The sequence below is a fragment of the Pseudophryne corroboree genome, chromosome 2 (genome assembly GCF_028390025.1).
Source record: "Pseudophryne corroboree isolate aPseCor3 chromosome 2, aPseCor3.hap2, whole genome shotgun sequence".
Taxonomy (NCBI): domain Eukaryota; kingdom Metazoa; phylum Chordata; class Amphibia; order Anura; family Myobatrachidae; genus Pseudophryne; species Pseudophryne corroboree.
This window is the reverse complement of record NC_086445.1, coordinates 178,322,383-178,340,737: the sequence shown is the minus strand read 5'-3', so window position 1 is coordinate 178,340,737 and position 18,355 is coordinate 178,322,383.

Genomic DNA, 18,355 nt, shown 5'->3' with positions numbered 1-18,355 from the left:
AATCTGGCACTGTGGGGTCATAGCTGCACTGTGAGGGCGTTTATGTTTCTGGCACTGTGGGGGCATATCTGCACTGTGGGGGCATTTATGTTTCTGGCACTGTGGGGGCATATCTGCACTGTGGGGGCATTTATGTTTCTGGCACTGTGGGGGCATATCTGCACTGTGGGGGCATTTATGTTTCTGGCACTGTGGGGGCATATCTGCATTGTGGGGGTATTTATGTTTTGTGGCACGGGGGGCATTTATGTATCTGGCACTGTAGGGGCATATCTGCATTGGGAGCATTTATGTATCTGGCACTGTGGGGGCATATCTGCACTGTGGGGGCATTTATGTTTCTGGCACTGGGGGCATTTATGTTTCTGGCACTGTGGAAGGCATTTATGTTTCTGGCACTGGGGGCATTTATGTTTCTGGCACTGTGGGGGCATTTATGTTTCTGGCACTGGGGGCATTTATGTATCTGGCACTGTGGGGGCATATCTGCACTGTGGGGGCTTTTATGTTTTGTGGCACGGGGGCATTTATGTATCTGGCACTGTGGGGGCATATCTGGCACTGTGGGGGCATTTATATTTTGTGGCACTGGGGGCATTTATGTATCTGGCACTTATGTATCTAGCACTGTGGGGTCACTGATTTATCTGGCACTGTGGGGGCACTTATGTATCTGGCACTGTGGGGGCACTTATGTATCTGGCACTGTGGGGGCACTTATGTATCTGGCACTGTGGGGGCACTTATGTATCTGGCTTTGTGGGGGCATTTATGTATCTGGCACTGGGGGCATATCTGCACTGTGTGGCCATTTATGTATCTGGCACTGCTGGGGGGCATGTCACGTGTAGCTGGCACTGCTGGGGGGTATGTCACGTGTAGCTGGCACTGCTGGGAGGCATGTCACGTGTAGCTGGCACTGCTGGGGGGCATATCATGTAGTGTATCTACTAGGCGTCTGTGGCTAGGCAAAGTGTCTAACGTGCGCTGCCTGGCGCAAAGTGTCTAACGTGCGCTGCCTGGTGCAAAGTGTCTAACATGCTCTGCCTGGCGCAAAGTGTCTAACGTGCTCTGCCTGGCGCAAAGTGTCTAACGTGCTCTGCCTGGCGCAAAGTGTCTAACGTGCTCTGCCTGGCGCAAAGTGCCTAACGTGCTCTGCCTGGCGCAAAGTGTATAGGAGGTTCTACCTGGTGCAATGTGTATTAGCTGCACTACTATGTGGTGCAATACGAATTGCCACTATTCTGTGGTCATGCACCTTCCCCACGAAGCAACGCCCCTCCCTGCTTCTGCATGGGGGTGGAGGAGCACCAAGCATTACAGTATGTACATCATTTTGCCCTCCTTATTTAAAAATGTGCCCTCCTTGTGATCAGCACCCTGCCCTAAAACGTGAACACAATCATGTGTAGCTGGCACTGCTGGGGGGCCTATTGTGTGTAGCTGGCACTGTTGTGGGGCATATCATGTGTAGCTGACACTGCTGCGGGGCATGTCATGTGTAGCTGGCACTGCTGCGGGGCATGTCATGTGTAGCTGGCACTGCTGCGGGGCATGTCATGTGTAGCTGGCACTGCTGCGGGGCATGTCATGTGTAGCTGGCACTGCTGCGGGGCATGTCATGTGTTGCTGGCACTGCTGCGGGGCATGTCATGTGTAGCTGGCACTGCACATTATGTGTATCTGGCACTACACTGGAGACATTGTGTGTAAGGAACACTACTGTGGCTGTTCAGCGTAAGGCTGCTAATTGTGTGCATAGAGGGAGTGTGAAAAAATATATTTATTTATAGTTTGATAATATGAAGTTACGAGGCCACACCCACTTTCCCCAGGAGGCCACGCCCACTTTCCCGTGAAAGGGGTTCGGGGGCGCTTTTACATTTTCTCGCTCAGGGTGCTAGTAGGCCTGGAGCCGGCCCTGTTTACAAAGATTCGTGTTTTGGCTGTTTTGAAGGGTGTTTGAACTCGAATGTTATCGGGTGCATTTTACTGCTACTTTTTGAATCCTGATACAATCATTCACTAAGCTGCCGAGTTTTACACAATCGTTTTTTCCGATGTCGATGTGATTCGTAATATCAGGCAGTGTTTTACGGGAGTGATGAGTAAAACACTGCCTGACAAAACACAAGGAATCCCGGACGGATCTGTGAGATCCATTCAGGGCTTCATTGTGTACCTTAAAAAGTTGATTAAAGTCTAAAAAAAATCTGAAAAAAATTGCGTGGGGTCCCCCCTTCTAAGCACAACCAGCCTCGGTTCCCCCATATTTAATCAACCAGCACCGGGCTCTGCGCCTGGTCCTGGTTCCAAAAATACGGGGGACAAAAAGCGTAGGGGTCCCCCGTATTTCTGAAACCAGCACCGGGCTCCACTAGCTGGGGAGATAATGCCACAGCCGGGGGACACTTTGATATCGGTCCCTGCGGCCGTGCCATTAAAACCCCAACTAGTCACCCCTGGCCGGGGTACCCTGGAGGAGTGGGGACCCCTTCTATCAAGGGGTCCCCCCCCTCCAGCCACCCAAGGGCCAGGGGTGAAGCCCGAGGCTGTCCCCCCCCATCCAAGGGCGGCGGATGGGGGACTGATAGCCTTGTGTGAAATTGTGAATATTGTTTTTAGTAGCAGTACTACAAGTCCCAGCAAGCCTCCCCCGCAAGCTGGTACTTGGAGAACCACAAGTACCAGCATGCGGTGGAAAACCGGGCCCGCTGGTACCTGTAGTACTACTACTAAAAACATACCCCAATAAAAACAGGACACACACACCGTGACAGTACAACTTTATTACATACATGCACACCAACATACACACATACTTACCTATGTTCCAACGAGGCTCGGTCCTCTTCTCCATGTAGAATCCTCGGGGTACCTGTGAAAAAAATTATACTCACATAATCCAGTGAAGAATCCGACCTTTGAATAATCCAAGTACTTGGCAAAAAAATAAAGCGGAAACCCGACCACGCACTGAAAGGGGTCCCATATTTACACATGGGACCCCTTTCCCCGACTGCCAGGACCCACCCCTGACTCCTGTCAAAGAGGGTCCCTTCAGCCAATCAGGGAGCGCCATGTCGTGGCACCCTCCTGATTGACTGTGTGCTCCTGTAGTGTCTGTCAGGCAGCACACGGCAGTGATACAATGTAGCGCCTATGCGCTCCATTGTATCCAATGGTGGGAACTTTGCGGTCAGCGGTTGACCGAAAGTAACCTCACCGCTGACCGCAAAGTTCCCACCATTGGCTACAATGGAGCGCATAGGCGCTACATTGTATCACTGCCGTGTGCTGCCTGACAGACACTACAGGCTTCACCCCTGGCCCTTGGGTGGCTGGAGGGGGGGACCCCTTGATTGAAGGGGTCCCCACTCCTCCAGGGTACCCCGGCCAGGGGTGACTAGTTGGGGTTTTAATGGCACGGCCGCAGGGACCGATATCAAAGTGTCCCCCGGCTGTGGCATTATCTCCCCAGCTAGTGGAACCCGGTGCTGGTTTCAGAAATACGGGGGACCCCTACGCTTTTTGTCCCCCATATTTTTGGAACCAGGACCAGGCGCAGAGCCCGGTGCTGGTTGATTAAATATGGGGGAACCCCTGTCATTTTCCCCCCCATATTTTTTCAACCAGGACCGGCTCAAGGAGCCCGAGGCTGGTTATGCTTAGGAGGGGGGACCCCACGCAATTTTTTTTTCCGTTTTTACACTAAACAGACCCTTTCCCATAGATAACCATGCACAGATCTCACTGATCCGTGCATGGTTATCCAAACTCGACTGGAAAAAGCAGGTCTATTTTATTGCTGCTTTTTTTGACGAATCGAAAAAAAACAGACCCGCACTTGAGCACTCAGAAACTAACACCCAAATACGAATGAATAGTGAATGCCCGTATTCTATGAAATAACAGCCGCGTTTGACCGATGGTCTATTCATTCGTATTTGTGAACGTTGTCATTCAAACCATTACGAATAGTCCAAACACTGCCGAGATTGGTGCTTAGTGAATTCCCGGATTGGGACTTAGAAAAAAAAACACAAATCGGGCAAACTCGATTTTTTAGTAAATATTGGCCCATGTCTGGAGTTTTATATTTGATACTCGTGTTCTGGACCCATAACCTGTTGGAAATATGTGTGTACATGTGGTGGTATGGCAGCGGTTTTACACACCAGCGGAATGTGTCTTAACACAGTTAACAGTCCAGTGGCTTTACCAGTGACAGGGTTTATTGAGGAGTAGCTGGGATACCCGGCATTGCCCGGGTTGAAGAATGGACCTTGAAGTGCATCTGCAGCCTTCAGCTTTCTTACATTGTCCTTGCCTATAACCCCATTCCATTGATCCTGAAAAGGACCCCACTGTTTGCTAACATGGTTTTAGACTAGAAAAGTACCTATCTAACCATTTCTACAGCGTATTTAGACACTATTATCACAACACTGATGTATAAACAATGTTTGTTTTTCCATTAGGAGCCAGAATGAAAAGGCTGTTGGAAGCCCCTGCTTTTGAACATGCCACATACAACTGCCTGTGGGAACAGCAAGGACTTTGCTACCTTCGGAGATTGTCCTTGGGCCTTACTGATGGTCATTGAAAGACAAAGCCAGATTGGAAATTGCAATCTCTTGAATTCTAATGGCATATCCGTTGGTATGATAGGGTTGCGAGGAATGAACACATCCTCTCCTTTACCACATTCTGTCATGATAATGGCTTCAATGACATGGGCTTTGAAAGTTTATATGCACATTTTTGCACCATTGCAAAGCCTTGGAGCATCCAGGTTTCTAAATAGCATGATTGGTGCACCGACTTTCTAAAATAATTTGTGCAAAGGCATCTCTGGTGGTTCCTGGCAGTTCAGAAAATCAGTTGGATAATACACAACTTGGTCTTGGTCAGTGACAGTTTCAACTAATCTATAGCTGACAAATTCACCTTTAGTTCTTGAAACATTGTCATTGATTTTGTTTACTATTTCATTCTTTGGTGAAAGAATAGCATGTTCACATAGCCAATTATGATCTTTGTAGTGTTAACATACAGATGTATCCATTTAGTTATTTCATCACAGGCTGTGAGTTCTGGCATATATATATATATATATATATATATATATATATCAGCTGTAGTGTGCGTACGCATGGCCCTGCTTCCCAGAAAACACAACCTCTTTGTAGGCGGCGCAGGTAGTAGGGGGCCGATGCTTCTGCTATTCACAACTACTCAGGGGAGCCAGCAGAAGTAATTCAGTGGGGAAAGTGTGTAGCAATGTTCCCAGTACCCAGTTATTATTGGATCCTGCATGGCAGCAGTAGCAGGAGTGTGGGGATTGGTATGGGATGCCAGCGCACGGGATGCCGAATGTCAGTATACCGACATCAGAATCCTGTGTGCCAGAATGCCGGCAGGGGGCGAGCAAATTAAGCCAATTGTGGGCTCACTGCGCTTGCCATACTGTGGGCTTGGTGGCAAGCTTAGCTCGCCACAGGTTCTATTCTCCCTCTATGGGTGTCGTGGACACCCACAGAGGGGGAATCACCTACTTTGCCGGTATTCTGGCAGCGGTATAGTACCCCTGTCGGGATGATGGCATTGGAATTGGGACAGCCGGATCCTGATAGGCGGTATTTTAACCGCATACTGGAGCATGCATACACATATTAGTGCTACTAGTAGCTAAACAATGGAGAGCCAGGGGATGTGGTATATGGCAGCGCTAGGATAGCAACAATAGATGAGGACATATCTTATGTTTGGATAAACACTTAATTGTAATTCGTGTACTGTTTTCACAACGTTCCTTAAGTCTGCAGGAAGAGTAACCTGTCCACTTGATTCAACAGGATGTCTGCCTTTACCTAATTGTAACATTTAGAAAATGTTGCAGCACTGATGTCACTAAGCAGCCTAACTCGCATGTTTTCTGAAAGTCTCCTGAAAACAATTATGTGGTTCCACCCACGGACGTAGGGCCTAATTCAGACCTGATCACAGCAGCAAAATTATTTTCTAATGGGCAAAACCATGTGCAATGCAGGTGGGGCAGATATAACATGTGCAGAGAGAGTTAGATTTGGGTGGGGTGTATTCAAACTGAAATCTAAATTGCAAAGTAAAAATAAAGCAGCCAGTATTTACCCTGCACAGAAACAAAATAACTCACACACATTTTACTCTCTCTGCACATGCTATATGTGCCCCACCTGCAGTGCATATGGTTTTGCCCATTAGAGAACAATTTTGCTGATGCGATCAGGTCTGAATAAGGCCCTTAATGTTGCCTCTCAAGTCTTGGAGAGTTCAATCAAGTGCTGGATGCTGCATGTATAGCAGCATCAGCAAATTGGCGAGCAAAACTTGCAGTGATTCTCTGTCTCTTGAGTGGCTGCTTGCCTCTCTTGTTGAGCTGCCAAGCATGCTTGTACTTCCACTGAAGTCTCCTCATGTCTTGCCACTCTTTTACTTCTAGTAGCTGAGGAGCTGTGACCCAGACTGTGACATTTGTTTGGTGCATGGCTTTTCTGAAACTTAGGGGGTAATTCCAAGTTGATCGCAGCAGGAATTTAGTTAGCAATTGGGCAAAACCATGTGCACTGCAGGGGAGGCAGATTTAACATGTGCAGAGAGACTTAGATTTGGGTGGGTTATTTTATTTCTGTGCAGGGTAAATACTGGCTGCTTTATTTTTACACTGCAAATTAGATTGCAGATTGAACACACCACACCCAAATCTAACTCTCTCTGCACATGTTAAATCTGCCTCCCCTGCAGTGCACATGGTTTTGCCTAATTGCTAACTAAATTCCTGCTGCGATCAACTTGGAATTACCCCCTTAGTGTGTAGTTGTGCTTTAACAGTGAATGGTCCTGAAAACGACCACACTTTTGAAGGCTGAGATGTGAAAAGTAAACTTAGTTTGAATGTGGTATAATAAAGGGCGAAAGCCTTGAGAAGGAACACACTTGGATAACAGTGCAAATCAGGAGTAAATAACAGTGCAGGCAGTTGTATTCTCTGACTATTTGGAACGGAGTTGATCAGAAGCAGACTGATTGATAGAACAGAAATCAGTTTAGCTTCCAAAATCACTGGGGTTTCAGAAATCACTGCAGAACAGATATCTTTGCCGAGCAGACATATCTGCAGACCAACATTGGAGACCATGGCCCTCATTCCGAGTTGATCGCTCGCTGCCGTTTTTCGCTGCGCAGTGATCAAGTGAAAAAGCGGCAATTCTTCGCATGCGCATGGTACGCAGCGCGCATGGACTGAGTACTTTCACACAAAACTTTGTAGTTTTACCCAAGCTCGAGTTACGTTTTTCAGTCGCTCGAGTGTTCGTAGTATGATTGACAGGAAGTGGGTGTTTCTGGGCGGAAACTCAGCGTTTTCAGGGAGTGTGCTAAAAAATGCAGGCGTGTCAGGCCAAAATGCAGGAGTGGCTGGAGAAACGGGGGAGTGGCTGGCCGAACGCAGGGCGTGTTTGTGACGTCAAAACAGGAACTAAACAGACTGCAGTCATCGCAAGATAGGAGTAGGTCTGGAGCTACTCAGAAACGGCATGAAATTTTTCCTGTGCAGTTCTGCTAATCTTTTGTTCGCACTTCTGCTAAGCTTTGATACACTCCCAGAAGGTGGCGGCTTAGCGTTTGCACTGCTGCTAAAAGCAGCTAGTGAGCGATCAACACGGAATGAGGGCCCATGGCTAGTAACTCAGTGCAGGTGTTGTGTAACAGTTGATCTTCCGACTAACTGCTCCTCTGTTGGCGCTCTGCTTGCCCCCCCCCACTGGTACATATCATTATGTGTCTTCAGATCAGTGCAGTTTTCGGCACTGGAAGACATCCTGAGCGAAGTTGCTTAAATTAAAATTTTAATTCAAAGACTCCATATTCTAGTTGGTATCCTCCATGTAGACCTCCATGACCCTGAGGAAGTTCAAACCTAGGCAACAATCTAATCCTGGTCAAGCTACTGTACACCACCATGCCAAATTTGATGGAGCCAGGTACAAAACTCTGGCCATATACAGTATATAGGAAAAACAGACAGACATACAGATGTGTCCACTTATACCTTTCCTAAAATCAAGCCACGTGCCCCATTTGGCGTGCCATGGACTCTGACTTAGCCACACCATGTGACTTTTTCTTAAAATACAGTATGCTACTTTAATCTGCTACTTGATACAAATTCCTATGATACGAAAAAATATGTGAATCCATCCAATCACTACCCATGATAGAGCATCTCAGTCATACTGAGTATATTGTGCCATTTGACACAAAAAAAGGAAAGGTCTATGAGGACACATCAGTACACGCACTTTCTTGCTGTATGTATATATGTATGTATATATATATATATATACATACATACATACACTGTATATATATATATATATATATATATATGTACTCACTGTGTTATACTGGTCATAGCAACAAAAAGCAAAGCTTGTAACAGAGCAGGATTGTAGCAGACCACCAGCTGGTGTTTGTACATGCAATCCATAAAAGTACAGGGTTGCAGGAACGGGTGTAGTATGGTATGCCGGCGGTCGGGCTCCCGGCGACCAGCATACCGCCGGAGGGGGGGGGGGGGGGTAGGGGGCAAAGGTAAACAAACAAAGGAGAAAACCACAGCACACAATGATATATACAGAGTGAAAAATGTGCTTTAAATTTTAATGTATTTGAAGGATTGGTAAAAAAATCCATTCATATTAATGTTTACACCTTGTACAATAGAATAGAATAAAGTTTTGTTGGCCAGGTATACTTGCGCATACCCAGAATTTGTTTCCGGTCAACTGCAGCACAACAAAAGAGGCATTCCTTCATACAGAAATCACAAACAAATATACCACATAAAGATAGATAAATACAAAGTGCGATATCATTTTTAGAACATTCTAAAAGACTACCCAATTTAAAAGGAAGAGGGGCACCTAAGTCAGCAATTATTTAGCAAGTGAATAGCCTGTGGAAAAAAACTATTTCTATGTCCACCTGCTTTAACAGGGAGCATTCGATATTGCCTACCTGACGACCATCCAGGATGCACCTGGTCCATTACAATGTTACTGGCTCATTTCTTTACCCGAAATATATACAGTTCTTGAACAGAAGGCAAACCCTCCCCAATAATTATTTTTGCTGTTCTAACAATTCTTTGAAGCCTTGCTTTGTCACATTCAGTCACTGGACTAAACCAAACCAACACTGAGGAGCACAGCACAGACTCAATTACAGCCGAATAAAACAGGATCAGTAATTCACGAGGTACATTAATTTATTTCAAATGACGTAAAAAGAACAGCCTTTGCTGAGCTTTTTAACTACTGCGTCAATGTAGATCCCCCACTTGAGGTCCCGTGATATAAACGACCCCAGGAACTTGAGGGAGTTAACCATGGACACACTATTTCCAGCTATATTAAGTGGAATTGCAGGGGTTTGGTTCCTCCACCACCATCTCTACAGTTTTAAGTGGATTCAAATTCAGGTTGTTCCTTCGGCACCACAAGGCCAACCGATCCAACTCCCTCCTGTATGCTGAATCATCACCATCCCTAATTAATCCAACAACAGTGGTGTAGTCCGCAAATTTCAAAAACATCAAGGAATCCTCCTCAGCGCAGCAATCATTAGTATATAGTGAGAACAGCATAGGGGATAGTACGCGTCCTTGAGGGGCGCTAGTACTAATCTTTTGTACGCTAGACATAACTTCCCCTGCTTTCACACACTGTTCACTTTCTGTCAGAAAGTCAATAATCCATTCACAGGTGGACAACGGAACCCCACAGCTTAACAACTTGGGGAACAGTATCCCAGGGACAATTGTATTAAATGCTGAACTAAAATCAATGAACAGGACCTGCGCATAGGTCCTAGGGAGGTCAGTATTTTGAAGGATAAAGTGGAGCCCCATGTTAATTGCATCTTTCACAGACCTACTTGCGCGGTAAACAAACTGCAGGGGATCTAGGCAAGGACCTGCTGTCTATTCCAAATGGTTCAGCACTAAACATTCAAACGTTTTCATCACCACAGAGGTGAGGGCTATAGGCCTGTAGTTATTCAAGCCAGAAATGGCAGATTTTTTAGGTACTGGGACAACAATTGAACGTTTGAGGCATAAAGGAACTAAACATGGTTCCAGGGATTTATTAAAAATCCTCGAGAAAATGGATGTCAACTGCTCAGCACAAGTCTTCAACACACGCAGGGATATACCATCTGGTCCCATAGCCTTCCTGGGCTTTAAGCAACCAAATAGCTTTGCCACCTCACCCTCATCCACCATTAGACTATCATGTTGGCTACTTGCGTCCGACAATACATTTATTGGGGGAGTGTCAAAACACTAAGGCCTTTCAAACCTATAATAAAAAGAATTGAGCTCGTCAACCAATTTTCGGCTCTTGACCGCTCGGCTAGATGTTTATTTTAAAATTAGCAATAACCTGCAGATCTCCCCATACCGATATTGGGTCATTTGCTTCAAAGTTGTTCACTAACTTGTCAGTGAAACACTTCTTGGCAGACTTTATATCCCTGATCAACATATTTTTAGCTTGCCTATACTGCTCCCTATCCCCACTTCTATAAGCCTCCTCTTAGGCGCAACGCAACTGCCTAAGTTTAGAGTTGAACCATGACTTATTGTTGTTTAAAAAATGGATAGATTTTGTCGGAACACACAAACTCTCGCAGAAGCTAATATAGGATGTCACAGTGTCAGTCCAATCATTCAAATCCGTGACTACAGCTTCGAAAAAAGACCAGTCCGTGCACTCAAAACATGCCTGAAGTTCTTCCTTTGCCTTATTTGTCCATTTCTGGACTGTCCTAACCACTGGTTTAACTGATCGCAATTTTTGGATATACGTAGGGAGAAATTGGACCAAGCAATGGTCAGAAAGACCTAATGCTGCCCTTGGAATTGTCCGATAGGCGTCATTCAGGACCGTATAGCAATGATCAGGGCCGTAACTACGTGTGTGCCAAGGGGGCTTGGCACACAACGCAGTTGCCCTGAGGGCGCAACGGCCAGCGGCATGTAATGAGTCAAATTGACTCATTACATGCCGCCTCTGCTGTGTGCGCCGCCGCCGCGCTGTGGAGGGGAAGACAGAAGCGCCAAGCACGAGCAGCGGAGAGAAGGAGGAGGAGGGAGGGGGAGCAGGGAGCCGCAGCAGCGCTATTTGATTGGTAGTAAGCGCCGCTGCAGCATCCCCCTCTCCTTCTGTATTGGCTGCCTGGCGCTGCTATGGATGCTGGGATGCGGTTCCTTCATCCCAGCATCCACAGCAGCGCCAGGCAGCCAATACAGAAGAAGAGGGGGATGCTGCAGCGGCGCTTACTACCAATCAAATAGCGCTGCTGCGGCTCCCTGCTCCCCCTCCCTCCTCTTCCTTCTCATCTCACTGCCTGCACCGAGGGAGCTGCCAGCACGAGGAGCCTGTCAGGTAAGTCTCTCTCTCTCTCTCTCTCTCTCTCTCTCTTTTAGGGGGACACCGTCTGCCATAATGTGTAAAAAGGGGTCCTGGCTGCCGCATTGTGTAAAAAGGGGTCCTGGCTGCCGCATTGTGTAAAAAGGGGGACTGGCTGCCGCATTGTGTAAAAAGGGGGACTGGCTGCCGCAATGTGTAAAAAGGGGGACTGGCTGCCGCATTGTGTAAAAAGGGGGACTGTCTGCCGCAATGTGTAAAAAGGGGGACTGGCTGCTGCAATGTGTAAAAAGGGGGACTGGCTGCCGCAATGTGTAAAAAGGGGGACTGTCTGCCGTAATGTGTAAAAAGGGGGCCTGGCTGCCGCAATGTGTAAAAAGGGGGACTGGCTCCCGTAATGTGTAAAAAGGGGGCCTGGCTGCCGCAATGTGTATAAAGGGGGACACCGTCTGCCGTAATGTGTAAAAAGGGGGACTGTCTGCTGTAATGTGTCAAAAGGGGGACGCTGTCTGCTGTAATGTATAAAAGGTGCTCTACCTGGTGTAGTGGCGCTACTGTGCAGCGTAATTTGAATAATGTAGACTACTGTGCACCGTAGTATGAATTGCTATTATTTTGTGGCCACGCCCCTTCCCCATGAAGCCACGCCCCTCTACATTTTTTGTGCGCCTACGGCGCGCACTGCCCCTGTCTTACATGGGGGGGGGGGCGCCACTGTCGTTTCTTGCACACAGCGCTAAAATGCCTAGTTACGGCACTGGCAATGATCCAAAGTACATGCATCCCTAGTTGGACATTAAACATGTTGCCTATATTTGGGCAAGTTGTGACTCAAATTAGCCCTATTGAAATATCTTAGAACAATGGGCAATGAGTCTGGATATTTGAGCTCAATTTCTAAGATATGAGCAGATAAATGTGAAAGGGCCTTTTCTACACAAGCCTTTGGAGGAATATAAAACACCAACCAAAATAAATGATGCAAACTCCCAGGGAGAGTAAAAGGGCTTACTATTAATAGAAAAAAAAAATGAAATGTGGACTGCATGATTTGCCTAAAACTGTGATATCCGAACACCAATCCTCATTAACATGAAAGCAAATACCCCCCCACCTTGACCTTCCCAGGCAGCAACACAGAACGATCAGCACTAAATATACAAAAATACGGTAAGGACACAAGTTCATCCACAAAATGCTCCCACAACCAGGTGTCAGTGAAACACAGAACAGAGGTCTTTTTAATATCAGTCTTGGCACAACCTATCAGCAAAGTCAGTTTGCCCATCTTATTAACAAGGGAGCGGACATTAAACAGCTGTATAGCTGGAACAGCTGAACGATGCCCCCTTCTCCTCCACCTCACCAGGGCACCAGCCCGCTTGGCCCTGCACCTTCTCCTGGGGGCCCCAGCAGCAGTAGATGTAGACCCCTCCGGCCCAACCAGCAAGGACCTCTTATCCCCTCCTGAAGATTTTCCCCAGCCTGGTTGTTCTGACTGCCAGATACAGCAGCACCAGTCATATTAATCCTCCCAGGCACAACAACAGAATACCCGGTCCCAATGTCAGCGGGGGTGGACATAACAGTAACAGCAGCAGCCGGGGCTACCTTAATCGGTCTTCATCTCCACTGAGAGAGGGGCTGTGGATTTGCACTAAGGATGGACATTGATGGTCGATGTTTCAGAAACATTGATGCTTTTCTTTCGATGGTGACCTTTCAATGTTTGCCACCATTGAATGGTGACCATTCAATGGTGTTCCGATGGTGGATTTAAAAAAAAAAATCCTAATAGTATGCTTCCCATGGCTGCTGTGTCCTCATCAGGGAATCTTCCTGGGCTCATTGGAGGCTGACTCTCTGCCTCACACACATGAGCCAGCTCAGTCCTCTTACTCCCTCCCCTCTCTTGGTTGCTGCTAGGGAGCAGTGCACATTGTTAGCTCTGATTGGCTCAGAGAGCCAATCGGAGCACAGTCCTCTCCCTGCTACAGCAGCCAGTCACTCACACACACAGCAATTGCCACAGTCTGATACATCGAGCTCAGGGCATGCAGTGTGAGTGTGACTGATAACTAGAGATGAGCGGGTTCGGTTCCTCGGGATCCGAACCCCCCCGAACTTCACCTATTTTACACGGTTCCGAGGCAGCCTCGGATCCTCCCGCCTTGCTCGGTTAACCAGAACGCACCCGAATGTCATCATCCCGCTGTCGGATTCTCGCAAGCTTCGTATTCTATATAAGGAGCCGCGCGTCGCTGCCATTTTCACTCATGCTTTGGAGATTGAATGGAGAGGACATGGCTGCGTTCTCTCCCTGAAAAGCTCCGTAATCTGTGCTCAGTGTGCTGAAAATATCTGTGCTCAGGTGCTGCAAATAATCTGTGCTCAGTGTGCTGAAAATATCTACGTTCTCTGCCTGAAAACGCTCCAAATATGTGCTCAGTGTGCTGCAAATATCTGATAAGTGTGCTGCATTGTGGGGACTGGGGACCACCAGTATATAATAATATACACTTTTCTATAGCTTCTATACTGCTTGTCAGGACACATGGTCACAGTTACACCGCTCTGTACTGATATATTCAATAATATATATACTTTTCTATAGCTCTATAGTGCTTGTCAGGACACATGTGTCACAGTTACACCGCTCTGTACTGATATATACAATAATTTAAATACTTTTCTATAGCTTCTATACTGCTTGTCAGAACACATGTGTCACAGTTACACCGCTCTGTACTGATATACAGTAATATTATATATACTTTTCTATAGCCTCTATACTGCTTGTCAGGACACACATGGGTCACAGTTACACCGCTCTGTACTGATATATACAATAATATATATACTTTTCTATAGCTTCTATACTGTTTGTCAGGACACATGTGTCACAGTTACACCGCTCTGTACTGATATACAGTAATATTATATATACTTTTCTATAGCCTCTATACTGCTTGTCAGGACACACATGGGTCACAGTTACACCGCTCTGTACTGATATATACAATAATATATATACTTTTCTATAGCTTCTATACTGCTTGTCAGGACACATGTGTCACAGTTACACCGCTCTGTACTGATATACAGTAATATTATATATACTTTTCTATAGCCTCTATACTGCTTGTCAGGACACACATGGGTCACAGTTACACCGCTCTGTACTGATATATACAATAATATATATACTTTTCTATAGCTTCTATACTGTTTGTCAGGACACATGTGTCACAGTTACACCGCTCTGTAATGATATATACAATAATATATATACTTTTCTATAGCTTCTATACTGTTTGTCAGGACACATGTGTCACAGTTACACCGCTCTGTAATGATATATACAATAATATATATACTTTTCTATAGCTTCTATACTGTTTGTCAGGACACATGTGTCACAGTTACACCGCTCTGTACTGATATATACAATAATATATATACTTTTCTATAGCTTCTATACTGCTTGTCAGGACACATGGTCACAGTTACACCGCTCTGTACTGATATATACAATAATTTAAATACTTTTCTATAGCTTCTATACTGCTTGTCAGGACACATGGGTCACAGTTACACCGCTCTGTACTGATATATACAATAATATATATACTTTTCTATAGCTTCTATACTGTTTGTCAGGACACATGGTCATAGTTACACTGCTCTGTAATGATATATACAATAATATATATACTTTTCTATAGCTTCTATACTGCTTGTCAGGACACATGGTCACAGTTACACCGCTCTGTACTGATATACAGTAATATATATACTTTTCTATAGCTTCTATACTGCTTGTCAGGACACATGTGTCACAGTTACACCGCTCTGTACTGATATATGCAATAATATATATACTTTTCTTATTTTCTATAGCTTCTATACTGCTTGTCAGGACACATGTGTCACAGTTACACTGCTCTGTACTGATATATACAATAATATATATACTTTTCTATAGCTTCTATACTGCTTGTCAGGACACATGGGTCACAGTTACACCGCTCTGTACTGATATATACAATAATATATATACTTTTCTATAGCTTCTAGTATTACACTGCAGCATTTTGGTGACCAACAGTATATATATATAGTACAGTACAGTAGGCCATTGCTATTGATATATTACTGGATTATAATTCCACACATTAAAATATGGAGAACAAAAATGTGGATGGTAAAATAGGGAAAGATCAAGATCCACTTCCACCTCATGCTGAAGCTGCTGCCACTAGTCATGGCATCAACGTCATCTGCCAAGGCCGATGCCCAATGTCATAGTAGAGAGCATGCTAAATCCAAAAAACAAAAGTTCCGTAAAATGACCCAAAAATCAAAATTAAAAGGGTCTGATGAGAAGTGTAAACTTGGCAATATGCCATTTACAACACGGAGTGGCAAGGAACGGCTGAGGCCCTGGCCTATGTTCATGGCTAGTGGTTCAGATTCACATAAGGATGGAAGCACTCATCCTCCCGCTAGAAAAATGAAAAGACTTAAGCTGGCAAAAACACAGCAAAGAACTGTACGTTCTTCTAAATCACAAATCCCCAAGGAGAGTTCAATTGTGTCGGTTGCGATGCCTGACCTACCCAACACAGGACAGGAAGAGGTGGTGCCTTCCACCATTTGCACGCCCCCTGCATGTGCTGGAAGGAGCACCCACAGTCAAGTTCCTGATAGTCAAATTGAAGATGTCACTGTTGAAGTACACCAGGATGAGGATATGGGTGTTGCTGGCGCTGAGGAGGAAATTGACAAGGAGGATTCTGATGGTGAGGTGGTTTGTTTAAGTCAGGCACCCAGGGAGACACCTGTTGTCCGTGGAACGAATATGGCCATTAACATGCCTGGTCAAATTACAAAAAAAATCACCTCTTCGGTGTGGAATTATTTCAACACAAATGCGGACAACAGGTGTCAAGCTGTGTGTTGCCTTTGTCAAGCTTTAATAAGTAGGGGTAAGGATGTTAACCACCTAGGAACATCCTCCCTTATATGTCACCTGGAGCGCATTCATCAGAAGTCATTGACAAGTTCAAAACTTTGGGTGACAGCGGAAGCAGTCCACTGACAACTAAATCCCTTCCTCTTGTAACCAAGCTCCTGCAAATCACACCACCAACTCCCTCAGTGTCAATTTCCTCCTTAGACAGGAAAGCCAATAGTCCTGCAGGCCTTGTCACTGGCAAGTCTGACGAGTCCTCTCCTGCCTGGGATTCCTCCGATGCATCCTTGAGTGTAACGCCTACCGCTGCTGGCGCTGCTGTTGTTGATGCTGGGACAACGCCACCAATATTGTGCGTGCATTACATGTGGGCAATTTCCAGCACGTCCCATGTTTTGCACATACATTGAATTTGGTGGTGCAGAATTTAAAAAAAAATGACAGGGGCGTGCAAGAGATGCTGTCGGTGGCCCGAAGAATTGCGTGCCACTTTCGGCATTCAGCCACCGCATGCAGAAGACAGGAGCACCAGCAAACACTCTTGAACCTGCCCCGCCATCAGCTGAAGCAAGAGGTGGCAACGAGGTGGAATTCAACCCTCTATATGCTTCAGAGGATGGAGGAGCAGCAAAAGGCCATTCAAGCCTATGCGTCTACCTACGATATATGCAAAGGAGGGGGAATGCACCTGACTCAAGCGCAGTGGAGAATGATTTCAACGTTGTGCAAGGTTCTGCAACCCTTTGAACTTGCCACACGTGAAGTCAGTTCAGACACTGCCAGCCTGAGTCAGGTCATTCCCCTCATCAGGCTTTTGCAGAAGAAGCTGGAGAAATTGAAGGAGGAGCTAAAACGGAGTGATTCCGCTAGGCATGTGGGACTTGTGGATGGAGCCCATAATTCACTTAACCAGGATTCACGGGTGGTTAATCTGTTGAAATCAGAGCACTACATTTTGGCCACCGTGCTCGATCCTAGGTTTAAAGCCTACGTTGTATCTCTCTTTCCGGCAGACACAAGTCTGCAGATGTTGAAAGACCTGCTGGTGAGAAAGTTGTCAAGTCAAGTGGAACGTGACCCGCCAACAGCTCCTCCTTCACATTCTCCCGCAACTGGGGCTGCGAGGAAAAGGCTAAGAATTCCGAGCCCACCCTCTGGCGGTGATGCAGAGCAGTATGGAGCGAGTGCTGACATCTGGTCCGGACTGAAGGACCTGCCAACGATTACTGACATGTCGTCTACTGTCACTGCATATGATTCTGTCACCATTGAAAGAATGGTGGAGGATTATATGAGTGACCGCATCCAAGTAGGCATGTCAGACTGTCCGTACGTATACTTGCAGGAAAAAGGGGCAATTTGGAGGCCCTTGCACAAACTGCCTTTATTTTACCTAAGTTTCCCCCCCTCTAGTGTGTACTCCGAAAGAGTGTTTAGTGCAGCCGGTCACCTTGTCAGCAATCGGCGTACGAGGTTACTTTCAGAAAATGTGGAGAAGATGATGTTCATCAAAATGAATTATAATCAACTAGGTGATTCATCGCGCCCTACGGGCGCTCTTCACACCGTCGCAAGGGGCTACACCCCTTTAACCGTTACACGCCCTTGGAGCGTGCAATATTTTTATTATATGGAGTATTACCTCCAATCATAATTTTGTGTGTTGTTAAATATTGCAGGGACAAAGGGTGTGGGATGGTTAAGGGACCGTAGCCCCTTGTGACGGCATGAACATTTCACGCAAGGCCTGATGAATCACCTAGTAGGTGCTGTGGTTGGGGAAGTGGCGGGTGCGTGGGAGATGCGGAGGGACGATTGCGGGGTTGCCGTGGGTGGGGGAGGGTGTTGGTAGTCACCGAAGGTGGGGGAGGGGCGGGGGTGCTGTGGGTGGGGGTGCTGTGGGTGG